The sequence below is a fragment of the Triturus cristatus genome, chromosome 7 (genome assembly GCF_964204655.1).
Source record: "Triturus cristatus chromosome 7, aTriCri1.1, whole genome shotgun sequence".
NCBI classification, from domain to species: domain Eukaryota; kingdom Metazoa; phylum Chordata; class Amphibia; order Caudata; family Salamandridae; genus Triturus; species Triturus cristatus.
In genome coordinates, this window is record NC_140590.1 from 1,345,124,938 (window position 1) to 1,345,143,015 (window position 18,078).

At 51.3% G+C, this 18,078-nt stretch overlaps 1 protein-coding gene across 4 annotated transcripts in view; it reads left to right on the forward strand.

The window, feature by feature from the left end:
• ATXN2L (ataxin 2 like) overlaps nt 1–18,078 on the forward strand; it is a 767,539-nt gene that overhangs the window by 463,595 nt on the left and 285,866 nt on the right. The window lies entirely within an intron of this gene.

Consider the following 18,078-nt stretch of genomic DNA (forward strand, 5'->3'; position numbering starts at 1 on the left):
CCGTGGATCTCAAAGACGCTTACCTGCACATCCCAATGAACAGGCAGCACAAACATCTATTACGATTCTCCATCAACAAAGAACACTAACAATTCACAACCATGGATTTCGGACTAAAGTCCGCACCAAGGATTTTCACAAAATGCCTTGCGGCAGTGGCGGCGTACCTGCAGAGGGAAGGGATTCATGTGTACTCTTATCTCGACGACTGGCTAATAAAGACAAGTTCACGTGAAAGATGCGAGGAACACGCACAGCGGGTCACAAGGACACCAACGAAGTTGGGATTCTCCATACACTGGGGGAAATCCTCAATGGAACCGGAACAGGTGAAGATCTTCCTTGGGGCACAGATAACACCATACAGAGAACGGTGATCCCCAGCGACAAGAGAACGCTGGCCCTGCTGAGAGAGATGCGCCTCTACCAGAAGGGGCGAGCTCTGACAGTGAGGACAGCAAGCAAGATCATGGGGATGATGGCGTCATGCATTCACCTAGTCCCCAATGTACGCCTACACATGAGACCATTCCAGGAATGGCTACAACAACAATGGTCACAAGCAACTGGAAGTTGGGAGGATCTAGTGGTTGTAACGCACACAGTGCAAGAAGAGATAGCGTGGTGGAACAAGGAGAACATAACAATAGGGAAGCCCTTGACACCACCAAGCCCAACGGTGACCATCACCACAGACGCATCCCAGATAGGATGGGGAGCACATGTGAACATGCTCAGAGTGAAGGGTCTGTGGTCTCCAGCAGATGCGGTAAGACACATCAACTACCTGGAATTGAAGACCGTTTTCCTAGCCCTGAAGGCCTTCCAGAAAAAACTGTACAACCAAAAGGTGTTGATACAAACAGACAACACGACAACGATGTTCTACATCAACAAGCAGTGAGGGACACAAACGTTCCCTCTATCCAACCTGGCTCAGGAGATTTGGAGATGGGCCATCCCACTCAAAATAGACCTGCTGGCCATACACTTACCTGGGAAGGGCAATGTGGAAGCAGACTAGCTCAGCAGGCAGACTTCAGCATCCCACGATTGGGAGCTCAATGGACAGGAAACGCAAAGGCTATTCAGAAGGTAGGGTACACCGACGATAGACCTATTTGCAACACACCTGAATGCAAAATGCCAAAACTTCGCAACCAGAAAAACAATCCCAGGGGAATGCCCTATGGATAAGCTGGTCAAACACATTTGCCTACGCTTTTCCCCCAATACCACTGATACACAGGGTACTCAACAAGTGCAGGACCAGCAACATGACACTGATCCTAGTTGCACCACAGTGGGCGAGACAGACCTGGTACTCACAAATAATGGAAATGGCACAGGGGCCACCCCCACAAGTTCACCAAAAGGAAAGACTTGCTCTCCATGCAGAACGGAGAGGTTCTACACCGAGAGCCTCAGCCTAGCGGCATGGCTCCTGAAGACAGAGTTTGCACACCTTAAGCTACCTCAAAGCACTATGCGAGTGCTCCGGGAGGAAAGGAGACCAACGACACGAAAATGCTATGGGGAGAAATGGAAGAGGTTCACACAATGGTGCAGCAAAAAGAAACTGCAGAACAAGTTGACAAAGGAATCAACAGTGCTGAGATACCTCACGCACCTACTAAAGACTAAGCTATGTTCATCCTCGCTAAGGGTACACCTAGCAGCGATTGTAGCTTACACACGAGGTGAGACGGGCTAAAGTTTCTTTACATCACGAGTAGTAAAGAGATTCCTGGAAGGGGCGAAAAGAATAGCGCCTATAAAGAGGATGCCGCCGCCAGCATGGAACCTCAACATAGTCCTGACGGAACTTATGAAGGCACCCTTTGAGCCCATCCACAAGGCCTCTCTTCAAATGCTGACAATGAAGACCGCCTTTCTGGTGGCAATAACATCGCTGCGCAGAGTAAGCAAGCTGCAAGCGCTAACACTGCAAGAGCCTTACATCCAAATACACAAGGACAGAGTCGTCATGAGAACGGACCCACACTTAATGCCGAAGGTGGTGTCGGCATTCCATATGAACCAGACAATTCAAATACCAAGCTTCTTTCAGAACCCAACCACAAGCGCAGAAAGGGCACTGCACACTCTAGACGCAAGAAGGGCGGTGATGCACTACAAGGAGCACAGGAAAACGAAGCAGTTTTTTGTGTCCTTCGCAACCAGCTTCCTGGGTAGACCAGTAACAAAAAGCACTATCGCGCGATGGATCGCACTGACGATACAATTCTGCCAGAAACAGGCAGCGCAAGAACTATCGGAAGGGCCACGGGCCCACTCCACAAGGAAGAAAGGAGCAACAATTGCCTTTCTGGCAAACACACCCATTCAAGACATATGCCTGGCGGCAACATGGGCTTCAGTGCACACATTCACTAAGCACTACTGTGTGAATATACAAATGAACAAGGAAGCACAAGTAGGACAGAAGGTGCTTCAACATGTATTCAACGACCAATGCTCATCTTCCACCCAGCCGCCACAAAAATGACAAACCGCTACAAAGTCTATGCACAGCATAGTGAATCCAGAAAGATTCACGGTGCAAAACGAATAGTTTCTTACCTGTCGGTGTAGTTTTGCAGCTTGAAGATCTTTCTGGATTCACTAGCGAACCCACCCACCTCTGCCAGAAAGATGAGGCTGGAGAAAAAGGTGGAAAGACAAAGAAGAGAGAACAAGAAGAGACTTAAGAGAAATGTGTAAAAGGATAGGATTAAGAAGAAATTATAAGAAAATTGCCTAGGATTCGAAAAAAAAAAAAAAGAAGAATCCGAAGATGGCGCCCCGGAAGCGTGCCGACGTCACGAGAAGTACACCAAATTGTTGGGACGTCGACGCCCACTTGGGCTACAAAAAAAAAAAAAAGACTACGATTCCAGACCCAACCATCAGACCGCGGAATAATGCACAGCATAGTGACTCCAGAAAGATCGTCAAGCTGCAAAACTACACCGACAGGTAAGGAACTATTCGCTCCTAATGATCCAGCATACATTAAAGGCCCGCACCACTAGACTCCTTGGTAGTCTCTAATGCAAGGAAGAGAGCAAATTCCCAAACATCAGGTGACGCACCACCACCAGATAAAGAATCTAAACTCCTGGACGCCTCTGGCAAATGCACAGCGTCACAGGCAGCAAACGTATGCCGCATTGCTAATACCCAAGCGCTGTTAGCCAGGTATGACCGGGCACATTATGATAAACTTGAGTCCATAATTCAGCACCTCCCTGACGGGTATAAAAACAGGGCCAATGAACTCATACAGGAAGGTAAAACGATCACTAACACCTCCATCCGTTGTGCCTTAGACGCAGCAAATACCGCCTCAAGGGCAATGAATACCAGTGTCCTTTTGTGCAGGCATGCCTGGTTGCGCATCTCAGGTTTTAAACCTGAAGTCCAGAGTTCCATACTAAATCAGCCATTCGATGAGCAACACCTATTTGGCCCCAATGTGGACGTATCACTTTAGAAAATGAAAAAGGATACAGACACAGCCAAATCTATGGTAGCCTTGCAGTCACAAGCTCCCAGATGGTCATTTCGTCGCTCATCCTTCAGAAGCACCCACAGAGGCTACTCCTCTGATAGCCCCTCCACTTCTTACAAACCTCCCACCCAATCCACCTTTACTAGAGGTTACCAAAGGGGTGTTTACAGAGGGAACAGCAGCAAAGGCAGAGGCAAAACAACTCCCGCTCTGCCTCCACCCCCACCCCTTGACTTCCCTCAGACCATTCCACTCCAGTCGGGGGAAGACTCCACCAATTCCTCCCCGCCTGGGCTGACATCACTTCAGACAGGTGGGTGCAAGAGATAATTCAATCAGGCTACTGTCTCGAACTAACATCTACCCCTCCAAACATACCACCCAAACAGCGTTCAATGTCACAAGAACATTTGTTACTGCTAAAGCAGGAGGTAATCTCCCTCCTACAAAAAAGTGCAATAGAACCAGTTCCCCTGTACCAACAAAACAAAGGAGTTTACTCCCTGTATTTTCTCATACCAAAAAAGGACGGCTCTCTAAGGCCTATTCTAGACCTCAAACCCCTAAACCTATACAAACACTCAGACCATTTCCACATGGTCACACTCCAGTAGGTCCTTCCTCTGCTTTCACAGGGCGACTTCCTTGCTACCCTAGACCTCAAGGATGCCTATTTCCACATTCCCATTCACAACGCTCACAGGAAATATCTCAGATTCATAGTGGACAGTCAGCACTATCAGTTCAAAGTATTCAGAGTCACCACAGCACCATGAGTGTTTACAAAGTGCCTAGCGGTGGTGGCAGCACACCTAAGAAGACAGCGCATACACGTCTTCCCATATCTGGACGACTGGCTCATAAAAGCGAGATCATACAATCAGTGTGTACAACACACTCACGCCACTATTCAACAACTTCACGACCTGGGGTTCACAGTAAACCACGCCAAGTCCCAGCTGCAAACGTCCCACGCGCAACAATACCTCGGTGCCACCATAGACACCTCCAGGGCGCTAGCTTATCCCAGTCCTGCCCGGATAGCAAGTATGCAAACTCTTCTCACCAAATTCCAACCGCAACACTCTCTTCAAGCTCGAGTGTTCATGCAACTCATAGGGATGATGGCCTCTTGCATATTCATAGTGCCTCATGCAAGACTCTAGATGCGTCCTCTCCACGAGTGCTTAGCACCCCAATGGAATCATGCTCAAGGTCAGTTAACAGATCTGGTGTTGGTGGACGGTCGTACTCATATCTCTCTGCAGTGGTGGAACACCAAGAACTTTTCCAAAGGGCGACCGTTCCTAGAGCAGATTCCTCAAATAGTTATGACGGCGGACGCATCGCTCTCCGGCTGGGGAGCTCACCTACTACATCACGCCATGCAGGGCAGGTGGACACCTTAACAAGTTACTCCACATCAACCACCTGGAGTTACTAGCCATATTCCTAGCCTTAAAAGCATTTCAAAAACACGCATCAGGCAAGGCTGTCTTAGTCCGCACGGACAACATGACAGCCATGTACTACATTTAAAAACAAGGCGGGACACACTTTCTGCAGCTCCCTCAGCTAGCACAGAACATATGGAGGTGAGCTATACCTCAGAACATTTTTCTCCTAGCCCAACATGTCCCAGGAGTCCAAAACACCATAGCCTATCTGTTGAGCCGTCACACACAACAGATCCACGAGGGTGAACTTTATCCGCAAGTTCTTCAACCGTTTTTCCAAATGTGGGGGCAACCACACATAGACCTCTTCGTCACCCAAAAAAACGCCAAATGTCCAAGCTTCGCCACCAGATATCCTCACCCATTTTCCAAAGGCAATGCGATATGGATGAAATGGTTAGGCAAATTTGCGTCCGCTTTTCCGCCTCTCCCACTCATTCCACTAGTGGTGCGCAAACTACAGCAATATTCCATAACGCTCATCCTAGTTGCTCCAACATGGGCCAGACAACCGTGGTGCACCACATTGCTGGAACTCTCCGTAGTTCCGCACCAGAAGTTACACCTTTCTCCAAGCCTCTTAACCCAACACCCGGACCCAGCTCAGCTCAACCTGGCGATCTGGCTCCTGAGGTCCTAGAATTCCGTTACCTTAACCTTCCCCTTGACTGTATGAACGTCATTAAAGAAGCTAGACGGCCTACCACTAGAGCATACTATGCAGCCAAGTGGAAACGTTTTTTAATACATTGTCATAACAACACCACCAATCCCCTGGATGTGTCTATCCAACACATCATAGGCTACTTAGTACACCTCCAAAGATGCAACTTAGCCTACACGTCTATTAGACTGCATCTTGCTGCCATAGCAGCATATCTACAAAATAGATAACATCGATCACTTTTCAGAGTCCCTGCCATAAAAGCCTTTATGGAAGGCCTCAAAAGAATAATTCCGCCCCAAGGTACCACCTTCACCTGTGTGGAATTTAAACATCGTTCTCACAAGACTAATGGGCCCTCCATTTGAACCTCTACATAAATGTGAGCTCCAATTCCTAACATGGAAAACTGCTTTCCTAGTAGCCATTACTTCTCTACGAAGAGTTGGGGGAACTACAAACACTAACCATTCAGTAACCCTTTCTGTAGATGCATCGTAATAAAGTTGTTCTCCGAACTAATCCTTAATTCCTCCCTAAAGTCATCTCTCCCTCCCACCTCAATCAATCTGTGGAGCTGCCCGTATTCTTCTCGCAGCCACAAACAGTCGCAGAAAGAGCTCCTCATACCCAAGATGTCAAAAGAGCACTGCTTTACCACATCAAGAGAACACAACCTTTTCGTAAGACCAAACAACTATTCGGGTCTTCCTCACCACCACACAAAGGCAACCCCATATAAAAATCTGGGATAGCTAGGTGGATTGTCAAATGCATCCAAATTTGCTACCACAAAGCAAAGCGTACATTATTTGTTCCTCCTAAAGCCCACTCTACACAAAAGATAGGGGCTTCAATGACCTTTGTAGGGAACATTCCCTTAGATGATATCTACAGAGCAGCTACATGGTCTACACCGCACACATTCACAAAACCCTGTTGTGTAGACGTGCAAACTAAACAACAGGCTAGTGTGGGCCAGGCTGTACTCAAAACACTATTTCAAACTACTGCAACAGATACTGGTGGTCGCCGCTAGAACAGGATACTGCTATACAATCTATACATAGTGTGTAATCTGCAGCTCATATGCCTCGAACGGAATATGCTACTTACCAGTATGCATCTGTTCTTTGCATGTATAGCTGCAGATCTACACACGGCCACCCACCTCCCCGGCTACCTTTATCTGTTCCAGTTTTATCTTATTTAGATACAGCACACATGGGCATCTTTCCCGTTTCTTACTAAGCTCCATCATTTCCCTGCTGGCGAAAAACAATCTGGGGATGGAGCCGATGCCCATGCGCACTATGATCCAAAGGAGGAGTCACCTACCTCGTGACTTCCAAAGACTTTCCAAGACAAAAACAACTGCAACATCCGGGCCCAACACCAGATGGCGATCTATGCATAGTGTGTAGATCTGCAGCTCTACATGCCAGGAACAGATGCATACTGGTAAGTAGCATATTCCTTTCTTACAAAAACAATTGGTCTGAAGTTGTCTTTTAGTGTGTGAATTAATTTGCTGACTGAGTGTGTACAACAAATTCTTAACACTGCCCTCTGATACTGCCTTACTGCTCGACCACACTACCACAAATAGAGAGTGAGGTGCTATCTAACTTTACCTCTGCCTAGCTTTGGGGTTCCACTGGACTCTGCACACTATAACTCACTTTGGTATAGTATATACAGAGCCAGCTTCCTACATAAAGGACTAATAAGGGTGGCACAAGCAGTGCTGCAGCCCTTGAATGCCTTCTCTGGTTACAGTGCTCGGTTACCTGCGGTGCCATTTACCAGGGGCTGACCTGTGGCCAGAGAGGCCAATTGCGTTTAAGCATCTGAAAGAAACACGTTAGTTAGATTCCTCACCTTAGAATATCCCCAGGCGTCAGTCTGGATCCGGAAAGATTTTTGTAGCAATACCCCTTGCGCGTCGGTAGGCGTCGTCTGCGGCTCCGCGTCAGTCATCAGCATCGTGCGCCGGAATGACGTCGTCTGAGTACTTAGACGCCGCCCTCGCGCGCTGACGTCAGTTCTTCTTTTTTCCGCGCCAGTAAGCGCCGATCCGGGAAGAGCTTACCCCTAGTCATTTTTTGACTAACTTTTTTGACTTCTTTTGGTCTATCGACTCGACTCTGGCGCCGGTAAGATGCCTGGTTTCAAGGCCTGTGACGCCTGTCATCGCCTGATGTCGGTGACTGATCACCATCGCCGGTGCCTTTATTGCCTGGGGGCCGACCATGACGCGGAGTCGTGCCTCGATTGCCAGGCCTTGACGTCAAAAGCTAGGCGGGGATCGGTCCGGTAAGCTTCTCGAGCGTCGGCACTTGGCTCCGCGCCGCTCTCGGTCCAGGAGGAGGTCCAAGGACCGATCGCGGAGCCGCAGCCATCGTCAATGCTCGTCGGGGTCTTCGGGTAAGTCGAAGCACTCCAAGAAGTCCAAGAGACGACATCGCTCTTTGGACTCCCCTCGCCGGTCACGCGACAAGGCTGAGGGTCAGGGTGGTCCCACCCCCGCGGCTCCGGCAGAGCCGCAGGAGTCGCGTCCGTCCCCATACCCGCCGGTCCCTGGGACTGACGCGACTCCGGCGGAGGTCAGTGCCTTTCTCTCGGCCATGAGAGGCCTGGCTCCGCTGTAGGTGCGCCTTTGGGCCCAGCAGGTTTTACTGGGCCGCAGGAGTCGCGTCTGTCCCCATACCCGCCGCTCCCTGGGACTGACGCGACTCTGGCGGAGGTCAGTGCCTTCCTCTCGGCCATGAAGGGCCTGGCTCCGCTGTAGGCGCGCCTTTGGGCCCCGCAGGTTCTACTGGGCGAACTCGCGTGCCGGCGGCTCCGTCGACAGCTCCGACGCCGCAGGTCCCCGAGGGATCCAGGCCTGGATCTCGGTTGGCGCCTGTCGACCTCACGACGCCTCTTCTGCCGGAGCCGACACCGGTTCCACCTCCGGCGCCGTCTCCGGACAACGCCGTTCCCCGGTTCAGCCCCTGTCCGGACCCGACGCCGGTGCGGCGCCGTCCAGCGCCGCACCCGACGTTGATGGATGACCATTTCATCTATCGTCCGGCTCCGGTCATTCCTCCTGTTTATCAGGAATCGGATGACTGGGGCGACTGGGAGGGGTCTGAGGACCCTATGGCCCTCCAGGGTCAACTTGCACAGGACTGGGCAGACGAACTGGGGGATGCCAGTGGTCTGGACACTTCACCGGACGCTGGCTTCATCTCTCCTCCGACTGTGGCCTCGGAGGAGGGTGCAGCTTTTTCACTGGTGCTGCGCAAGGCGGCCGAAGCCCTAGGGCTGGAGTTGCCTGCTGTGGCCGTGAGGACTAACGTCCTCACAGAGGTCCTTCAACCGACAGCAAGCTCCACTGAGCCTCTGCTGCAGTTTAATGAGGCCCTCATAGATGTTCTGCAGGGCACTTGGTCCAAGCCCTCCACAGTTTCTCCTGTGGACCGGAACGTTGCCCGGCGCCACCGCCCTGCTCCGGGCGACCCCAGTTACCTCTCCCAACACCCCACCCCCCCGAGAGTCTGGTTATCCAGGTCTCAACCTCCCAATCCTCCTTCCCGTTTGCTCCTCCGGATCGGGAATCCAAGAGGTTGGAACAGTTTGGAAAGAAACTGTTCTCGTGCCTGAGTTTGGGGCTGCGGTCTTTAAATACCGCTTGCCTTTTGGACCGTTATTCCCACTCTCTGTGGGATACGGTGGAGGATGTGCTGCCCTTGTGCCCGGTGGAGGCCCGGGCACGACTCACTTAAGCACTTGCTGACGGTCGAGATGCAGCACGGCACACCATACGGTGTGGACTTGACACAACGTACTCGCTGGGTCGGGCGATTTCCACCACGGTGGCGCTTCGGCGTCACGCCTGGCTGAGGTCCACGTCATTTTCAGGGGATGTCCAGAGTTCCCTCATGGACATGCCCTTTGATGGCACTCGCCTTTTTGGTGAGAAGGCGGACAGTGCGCTGGCTCAGTTCAAGGACTCCCGGGCCACGGCCAAGTCCTTGGGTCCTTCGGCCCGCGGCCGCAAACTTCTGCCTTTCGTGGCCAAGGAAGGGGTGCCTCCTCACGTCCGCCCAGCCACCGGCCGCAGAACCAACCTGCACGCGGACGTGGATTCCGCCGAGGCGGTACTGGAGGTCAACGTGCCGGTCAGTCCACATCCACCCCGGCAGCATCCGCCTCAGGGCCCTCCTAGTCTGAGCTTTCAGGCCCATTCAACGCCAGTGGGCGGCAGAGTTCGCCATCACCTGCTCCACTGGCACTCTATCACGTCGGACAGGTGGTGCTGCAAATCGTTCGAAGGGGCTACTCCCTCCCCTTCGAGACGACCCCTCCAGCCATGCCGCCGCTGAACCACCGTATGTCGGGGGATCATTTGCATCTTCTACGAGAGGAAGTTTCGGCTCTCTTGGCCAAAGAGGCCGTTGTAGGAAAGTGGGTTTTTGTTGCAGTAACCCCCCCTTTTTTTGCCTAATAGCTGATGCACTTTTCCTTGTTGGGCCCTGGGTTCCTGCCAATCAGCAGTAACCCCCCCCTTTTTTTGCCTAATAGCTGATGCACTTTTCCTTGTTGGGCCCTGGGTTCCTGCCAATCAGGTGCCCAGGGCCTGTGTTCCTTCCCTAAAAACTGCCTAACAGACAAAGCCCAAATTGGCAAACCCTGGCCACATGTCAGCCCCTGGTAAATAGTACCCCAGGGCCTTGTGACCAGGGAAGGCCTCTAAGGGCTGCAGCACTTATTGTGCCACCCTTACAGGCCCTGTACCCTAACACACACACACTGCTCTTGCAGGCTGAGTGTCTGGGTACAAGACAAAATAGAGAGTCGACATGGCACACATCCCTGTGTGCCATGCCCACACCTACACTGCCATGGCATACATCAGCCACCCCTCTAGCTGGGTGCCCTATGCCAATGGTGTGGGCACAGGAGCAGGAGCCATGTGCCCCTACAGTACCCAGGTCCATTCCTGGGCTCTGTAAGTGCAGTGCTGCCCTTTAAGAGTACATGGTGCTGGGAGCTCGTCAAACACGAACTCCACAGCACCATAAAGGCAACACTGAAGACTGAGAAGTTTGGTATCAAACTTCTCAGCACATTAAACCCACACTGATACCAGCGTGGGATTTAATGTGCCAAGCACACCAGAGGGCATCTTAGAGATGCCCCCTAAAACCTAACCTACCATCCACATCTGTGCTGAGGCTGCCTAGGCTGCCACACAGCAGACATGTTGCTGGACCCCTGGGTAGGAGAGGCCCTGCTCTCCTGGTCCTGCAACAATGCACATTCTGGGCGAGGTGTTAAATCTCCTCCCCCAGGATGGGCAGGGGGAAGCTTCAAAGGCATGCCGCCTCTGTGAGTTTCCCCAGGCCACTGCAACCCCCCACTCTGGCTGGAAGCTTGGCCGGAAACCCCAAATAAGGACAAGGAATGTGCCAGCCTGCCAACCCCACCCCTCAGGTGGGGGAGGCGAGGTGAAGCACATCCCCGGGCTCTCGCCATCTTGAAGATGGGAATCCCTACCCAATCAGGATTAGGCTACTGCCCCCCTCCCACAGGAGAGAGGCAGGATAGGGGGTGTACCCACCCCAGGACAGGGACCCATTGGTCCCTGCCCTTCACCTACCTGTAACGCCCCTAAATCTAGTATTTAGGGGCACCCTGAACCTTCCTTCCCCAGATCCCAGATTCGAAACTACAAGAAGAGCAAGAAGAAAAGAAGACCTGCCCTGCAGCTGCGAAGGAGAGGGAGACACCAACTGCTTTGGCCCCAACCCTACCGGCCTGTCGACCTCGGACCTGCTCCTGCTCCAAACCCGGCATCTCTTGTGGCCAGCAACCTCAGAAACCCCGGAGGACCTGGCTACCTTTGAACTCTGATCCCCTGGGACTCCCATGAGTAGAGGCTCTACTCAAACTACCTTTCACCCCTGGCAGCAGCCCGGAACCGCGATCCCAGCCCACTCTGCACCAGCCAAGCCTGGCCCGTGCCGGAGTGAACTAAACCCACGAGGACGACCCCACGGCGACTGTGACCCCGAGTCCGGCACCCAAGGACCCCCCTCGACAATCCTGACGAAGCCTGCAGCCTCAGAACAGTGTGCCACCCCAACCGCGATCAACAGAGGGTAAGATTTCCCGACACCAAAAGGCACCCCTGCACCCGGCGCCCCACGGCCCTGTGTGTCCAATCCCGGGGTACCTACCTATCCTCCAACTACCCAACTTACCTCTCGAAGTGGTGGTGGCACCTGAAGAGTCCTCGTCCCCGAGCTTCCAGTCTTTTTCCTACCCGGAGATTTCCCATTGGCTTCCATTGAGCGCCGAAGGCTCAAAAGCACTCTGCACCCAGCCGCCCGAGTGGCCCTGGCAGTGCAACCTCTAAACGAGTATTTGTACTTGGGACACCATAAGGTTGGGGGTGATGTATAATATAGGATTTTCCGCAGTTACACGGTGACTGACTTGTACCTGTTTTTTAAGTGTTATACCTGTAGATACACCGAGGTATTTATCGGACTCTTGGTACACTCGGTTTGATGCTCTCTGTGAGAGGTGTGGTCCACCGGTGCAAGGATGTGGGTGTTGTTTTAAGGTTAGGCTGCACTTGAAATTATTGTTCGCATTTATGGTAACGTGGGAATAGCTTTGAGAACTGTGAACAAGTTTAAGAAGCACGAGTATGTAAATTACGATCCGTTTTCTTCTTTTTTCTTTTTTTGTAGATTTGTAAATCCTCTTGGAAATTCCATAAGAGAGTAACGCTGGGGTAGTACCCGAATTGATAAGGTAATAAATACCCGAGTAGCGGTATAGACCATACCACAAGGGACCAACACCCTGACGTATGCCAGTGTGACCCGGTTGGGCACAGAGGAGACTGGCAGAAACATGTTGGTTTAGCAGTGGGGATTATGGAGTCGTTACCTGCCCTCAATACCCCATTTTGTTTATTTTAACTCTGCCCGAGGTTGACGGGAATAAAGTTTGAGGGTTAACCTAGAGACAGTTTTAGACTTTCTTTCTTCTGCACTTTTTCTTGGTCCCTTCTTTTAGGAGACTATTTGTTTCCTTTCTGTCAGCGTTACACTTCTGTGTTTGTTCTGTTTATTTGTCACATTTTACTTTACCCTCACCACTTTCCTTCATCATATACCTCTGTTTTATTAAAAAAAAACTGTGCTCCACCCAAGGTGTTGGTCTGCACCTGGGTGTATGATGCGGCCCTATGATGAAGCATTACAACAAACAAATGATGGACGGAATGCTGACAATGCAGACATTCTCCCCCAGTCAAGAGATCTGGGTTAAATCCATCGTTCTTTTGCCCACTACACCACCCCAGTTTAGACATGGCCATGGGTCAAGACTGATTTGCATATGGCCATGTCTAAACTGGGGTGGCGTAGTGGGCAAAAGAACGATGGATTTAACCCAGATCTCTTGACTGGGGGAGAATGTCTGCATTGTCAGCATTCCGTCCATCATTTGTTTGTTGTAACGCTATGATGAAGCATGACACTTTCGAGTGTGTGAGGGCAGTATTAAGATCTCTATTGATTTTCCCACTTACTACGTTCAGTACTACTCTATATTTTCTGTGACTGCTTCTCTGTTATGTGTGATTAAAGGAATTTGAGGGAGTCAGAGATAGCCTTTTTTTCCTCGTCTCTCCTACATTGTGTGTTTTGAGTTTTCAACCTCTAAACCTACCTACTTACCCACTTGCCCTGAGTAAGTGACCAGGAGCCCAGCTCCCACAGCCGCGTGGCTTGCCAGTCAGCAGCCACCAAACAAGGCCCCCCCTATCCCTCATAGGATAACATTGGGCCTAACTCTCACTGCACCCGGCCGCCCTAGAGCCACTGAGGGTGAACCAACTGTACCTACCTGACCCTGGGAGACCACTGAGTCTGGGCCCAGAACCTCAACTCTGCCAGTCGAGTACTTACCCTTGAACCGCAATCTCTATTTTCCTCATAGGGTAACATTGACTGACTTTTTCTTGAAATTTCTTCTAAGTGTGGCCTTTTCAAATTTTCAAATATTCACCAAAAATCAGCCAAGTGGCAAAAACGAATTTACTCACCTGTTCCTAGGTGAACTCCCAGTGCTGGATCTTGGTGCCCAGCACTGACTCTGAACAATCTCTACAACTGTACTTACCCTTAACCCAATTTTCTTTCATAGGAAACCATTGTCTGTTTTTCTGTGAAATTTCTTCTAAGTGTCGATTTCTGCAATCTTTAAATATTCTTCAAAAATCGTATAATATCTGAAAACGTAATTGCTTACCTGTTTTTGATAAAGGTCCCAGTACTGAGTCTAGGCACCCAGTACTGGATTACAAAAGTAACGAGAACGTACCGTACCTGTAACCTGCATTTTCTTCCATAGGGAATCATTGGTTGTTTTCTCTGAAATATTTTTTAAGTGTCAACTTTTAAAATAGCTAAATATTAGTTAAAAATCATTACAGTATTTAAGTCGACTTTCATCACTTGATTCTGAGAACTGACCCAGGACTGAATCTAGGATCCAGGCCTGGAATTACAAAAGTAATCTAAAAAGTAATCTGTTGCAAATAACTTGAATGTATCATTGAGCTCAATGTATTGTTGTGTTTAGAAATAGAGTTGCCTACTGCAACTACTTGTAACTTTTTACTAAAGTCTATTGCATATAGAAAAGTATTTATATGAAACATCTCCTGTCGAGAAAGTATATTTTGATTCCAAGTGTTGGTTCTAAAATAAAACAAGCATATATTTTTTATATATAAACCATTGGCCTAGAGTTCAGTTATTGAGTGTGTGGAACCATTTGCTGACTGAGTGTGTACAACAAATGCTTTACACTGTCCTCTGATACTGCCTTACTGCTCGACCAGGCTACCACTTTAGAGAGTAAGGTTATATCTAACTTTAACCTCTGTTAAACCCTTGGGGGGCTGTGGACTCTGTACACCCTGTACCTATTAAGGAACAGTATATACAGAGCCACTTTCTCACAGCCGTCGAGCGAGTTCCTGGTCCAGAAGTAGGTCGTGGTTGTTATTCCCACTACTTTCTGGTTCCCAAGAAGGGCAAAGGGGGCCTACGCCCGATCTTGGACCTCAGGAGCGTGAACTCCTTCCTCCAGAAGGACCGGTTCAAGATGCTCACTTTAGCTCAGGTTCTGGCTGCCCTAGACCCTGGAGACTGGATGGTAGCGTTGGACTTGCAGGACGCTTATTTCCACATCCCCGTCCTGCCGGCCCACCGGCGTTACCTGCGGTTCACGGTGGGTCAGGAGCACTTTCAGTTCACCGTGCTCCCCTTCGGCCTCACCAGCGCCCCTCGGGTGTTCACGAAAGTGATGGCGGTGGTCGCAGCTCATCTGCGCCGATCAGGGGTTCCAGTCTTCCCCTATCTAGACGACTGACTGTTGAAGGCCGGCTCGCCCCAGCAAGTCGTCTCCCACCTCCAGACTACGGCCGACCTCCTGCACTCGCTGGGGTTCTCCATCAATGTGCTGAAGTCGCACCCGAGTCCCTCCCAAAAGCTCCTTTATATTGGGGCGGTTCTCGATTCGGCGCAGTTCTGTGTCTATCCGCCGGAACAGCGGACATTCAGGCCCTGATTTCCATCTTCCGGCCTCTGTCCTGGGTTTCGGTCAGGTTGGTGCTGCGGCCTCTGGGGCTGATGGCCTCCTGCATCCTGTTGGTACCTCACGCCAGGTGGCGGATGCGGGCTCTGCAGGGGGACCTGAAGTTTCGGTGGGCCCAGCATCGAGGCAACCTGTCCGACCATGTCTTGATCTCGGAGGGCACTGTGAACCAGCTGCAGTGGTGGCTCACGAATCGCGATCGGGTCAGCGGCAGATCCCTCTCCCTACCCCAACCGGAGCATGTCATAGTGACGGATGCGTCCCTCCTGGGATGGGGGGGCCATATGGGAGAGGCGGAGATCAGAGGACTCTGGTCTCCGGCGGAGACTCTGCTCCATATCAACCTATTGGAGCGGAGGGCGATCCGACTTGCACGAAAAGCCTTCCTTCCCTCTGTCCGGGGAAGTGTCGTGCAGGTGTTCACGGACAACACCACCGCCATGTGGTATTGAAACAAACAGGGTGGGGGTGGGGGTCGTGGACCCTTTGTCAGGAGACTCTGCGCCTCTGGACATGGCTGGAACATCAGGGCATCACCCTGGTGGTTCAAAATCTGGTGGGCTCTCTGAACGCCAAAGCAGACGAACTCAGCCGCCGGTGCATGACGGATCACGAATGGCGTCTGAACTCGGACGTGGCGCAAGGTCTCTTTCTGCAGTGGGGAGAGCCTTGGTTAGATTTATTCGCCACCGACGAGAACGTGCAATGTCAGCAGTTCTGCGCGTTGGAATTTCCAAGGCGGCACTCGCTTGGAGACGCTTTTCTTCGCGAGTGGAGTTGCGGTCTGTTGTACGCCTTTCCGCCTATACCACTTCTGCCCAGAGTGCTGAAGAAGATCAGGCGCGACCGGGGCCAAGTCCTCTTGGTGGCTCCGGATTGGGCACGAAGGTACTGGTATCCCGAGCTACTCAGTATGTCCATCGATCCCCCGATATGACTGCCTCTTCAGGAGGACCTTCTGTCGCAGCAGCAGGGGACGGTCCTCCACCCAAACCTGTCCATCCTCCACCTCCATGCGTGGAGATTGAGCGGCGACAGTTGATGCCATTTGACTTGCCTCCTGAAGTCTGTGATGTCATTCTGGCAGCCAGGCGTCCCTCCACAAAGACGGTATACGCCTGCCGGTGGAACAAATTTGTGGCATGGTGCACAGCAAAGGCTGTGGATCCCCTTTCTGCCCCTCTTTCTGAGGTTTTCCTCTTTCTTCTTACCTTGGCCCAGCATGGCTCTGCTCTGGGCACCTTGAAGGGTTATCTTGCTGCAATCTCTGCTTTCTTAAGGCTTCCTGATCAGCCTTCTCTTTTCAAGTCCCCTGTTGTCTCACGTTTTCTCAAGGGCATTACTCATATGTTCCCTCCTGTTCCATTCATAATGCCTCAGTGGGACTTGAACCTTGTTCTCACTTTCCTGATGTGCGCTCCCTTTGAGCCCCTTCACAACTGTCCCATTCGTCTACTGAAAACTGCCTTCCTGGTGGCTATCACCTCCGCTAGGCGGGTGAGTGAGCTCCAGGCTCTGTCAGCTAAGCCTCCCTTCCTTTCGGTTCATCTGGATAAGGTTGTCCTCCGGACACGTCCTTCTTTTCTTCCTAAAGTCGTGACTCCCTTTCACATCGGGCAATCTGTCACGCTGCCCACCTTATTTCCGCCGCCGCATCCTTCAAAAGATGAAGAGAGGCTCCACCATCTGGACCCAAAACGTGCGCTGTCCTTTTATTTCGACCGCACAAAACAGTTCCGGGTGGACGACCAACTTTTTGTTGGATATGTAGGTGCTAAGAAGGGTAAAGCTGTGCACAAGCGGACTATCTCGCGATGGGTCGTGTTGTGTATTAAACTCTGCTATTCCTTGGAAAAAAAGGTCACTCCTGTTGGGCTGAGAGCCCATTCCACCCGGGCCACAGCGGCGGGGAGTCCCCTTGCAGGACATCTGTCAGGCGGCGACGTGGGCTTCACTGCACACGTTCGCCAAGCACTTTTGCCTGGACAGCCAAGTCCGGAGAGATGGCCACTTTGGCTGTTCAGTTCTCCAGGACTTTCTGGCCTGATCTTGGTTCGCAGGCCCACCTCCGGGGTTGTTATTGCTGGGGTATCTATTCTAAGGTGAGGAATCTAACTAACGTGTTTCTTTCAGATGAACAAGTTACTTACCTTCGGTAACGATGTATCTGTAAGAAACATTAGTTAGTTAGATTCTTCACCGACCCACCCAGCCTCCCCGTTCTGCGAACTGACATCTAGGGTTAAGGTTCTCCCTTTCAGGGCCCTAGATTTTTTGGCACCAGTGTCGGTCTCTTGCATGGCTCGGCGTCCCTGGCGCGTAAAGCTATGTATAAGAACTGACGTCAGCGCGCAAGGGCGGCGTCTAAGTACTCCGTCAATCCGGCGCACGACGCCGACGACGGACGCGGAGCCGCAGACGACGCCTACCGACGCGCAAGGGGTATTGCTACAAAAATCTTTCCGGATCCAGCCTGACGCCTGGGGATATTCTAAGGTGAGGAATCTAACTAACTAATGTTTCTTACAGATACATCGTTACCGAAGGTAAGTAACTTGTTCTTTAATGCAGTTTTGGGGAAAGAACATAGGCCCTGGGTACCTGATCAGCAGGAGCCCAGGGCACACTCAATCAAAGCACATCAGCAATTCATTAAAAAGTGGGGGCACCCATGCAGAAAGAGGGCACTTTCTCACAGCAGGGTTCCAGGGCACACTCCGTCAAAGTGCATCAGATATCGGGCAAAGAGTTGGGGGGTGACCATGCTAAAAAGG